Source organism: Trichoplax adhaerens, genomic scaffold, assembly GCF_000150275.1.
Source record: "Trichoplax adhaerens TRIADscaffold_24 genomic scaffold, whole genome shotgun sequence".
NCBI lineage: Eukaryota > Metazoa > Placozoa > Uniplacotomia > Trichoplacea > Trichoplacidae > Trichoplax > Trichoplax adhaerens.
The window spans coordinates 187,168-189,240 of NW_002060965.1; positions in this window are offsets into that span (position 1 = coordinate 187,168).

Here is a 2,073-nt window from a genome sequence, read left to right on the forward strand (position 1 = left end):
TTTATTGCTGTATACATGAAGTTTATCATTCTTACAATTTCTCCTAAACATAAAATAGTTATTAGTTGCTCTTGTAAGATCTAAACATTTTATTTCTATATCGTTCATCGGGAGATAGTAGCGTTGTAACAGTAGAACATATCAGGATAGTATTAGTAGATAGATTAAAGAGGCACTTCTTTTTTACTCATTTAATCTTACTGAGTCCTTGAACATGTCTGATGCATTACTAAAATCCTTTATTGGGTGCAAAAATGACTCTGCAATCATTTTGCATCGTCTTGTTTGCTACTAGATAATATCGATATAACGTAATACTGCATACGTCAACTATATTACATGATTAGTGGTCCATATAAACTTTTGGTGATAAACTGAAAGTAATCGTAGCGCATAAAGCTGCGATAAATAAAGTGAAGCAAATGGACTAGAGTTTCAATACAAGGTCCTAATCAATTTCTCCATTCTCTAGAGGTTATTTTAGGAACAGAATACATCATCAGCGGACTATTAACCTTGTTTACCAACGGAGCATTGTTGATGTTCATCTTGGCTAATAAGAAACTAAAGACGTCTAAACTCATTATAATTTGTAGCACATTGATTGCTGGCATACTCTTCGCTAGTTGCTACATTTTGCCTCGTTTTACGCTTTTACTTAAGAATGGACAATCTGAATGGCCTCAAGACTATCGTTGTGGATTGATATCGCGCCTTGGATTAGCCATTTTTTTCTGTTTAAATATTCATTTGATCATGAGAATTATGGAAATGTATATCCAAATTTGTCATCCATTCCAGTCGCAACATGTATTAACCAGTAGAAACATAACACTAGCGATATCATTGGTTTGGCTAATTACATTGTCTATACCGGCTGGATTTCAGATTTACTTTGAAACAAGTGTTAACATAACATCACTTCAGGACAAAAGCGAGTGTCACAGACTGTCTAATAATATTCTCATTACATTTAGTATAATTCTAGCTGGATTTTCTGCAATTATACTAATCATATGCTCAACAACTTATGCTAGAATTTTATGCATTGCTAAATCAAGCCGAAAAAGGCTACGGCACTTAAGTACCAGAACTAGTTCCACCACCGATAGCTGTATTACATGCCAGGATAGTAATCAGGAAAATTCTAAAAGGAACTCTAAAATAGGGGGGAAATTAGGAAAGATGGATAAAAGTTTAACGCAAACATTAATTCTTTTTATATTTTATTTATTAGCAATTATGCCATTTTTAGTCTTGGTTCTGTATACGCAACTGTATTATAATGCTTTTGTACTTCGTCGTTGGCCAAGAAATTTAATCTTATTATTTCGCTATTGTCAGTATGTGGCTTTTCTATTTCCAGCCTTTCAGCCGATACTTTTTATGTTCTTTACGGCCGATATTAGAAAAGCTGTTTTCTCTAGATTACGTTGCCAGCGTAAGGAAACACGGTCTCCATCTTGTGTATAAATTGGTTTCATTTTGTGGTTACTCCAGACAAGTAAAGCAAATATCAAAACATCCATTCTTCTAGAGTTATTGGTCTATACAATATTGGTCGGCGTTGTTTCTTGTTAATTAGAAATTAAGAAACAGAGATCGAAATGTTTTTTCAACTGCAGGTGACGGTTCTCAATTTAGATGCTAATGCTTTATTTTTCATAACTTGGTTCATGCTGATGTGGTACTCTATGCAGCAAATCATCAATTTATTTTTAAGTATCGTACTTAATCAATATTACTATGAAATTAAATTCGTTTGCTATCTTTGATATACATCAACGAAATTAGCCTTTTCATAGTTGAATATGGTAAGAAATAGATTAAAATAAGCCTGCCTACTTCTCCGACTAGCGGTGATCTAATATCACGTTATATGATGCATATCAACACACAATCTTGATTATATTTAAGCAGTAATAAAAAAATTTAATTTATTATGATATATTACAGATTATTAGATTCATCAGTTACTATCAGTCAATAACTTTGGCTTTGAAATTGTCGAAAATTGTGACTACAGAAGTGAACTCTAATTTTATATTTTAATGTACAAAGATTACCGCATTT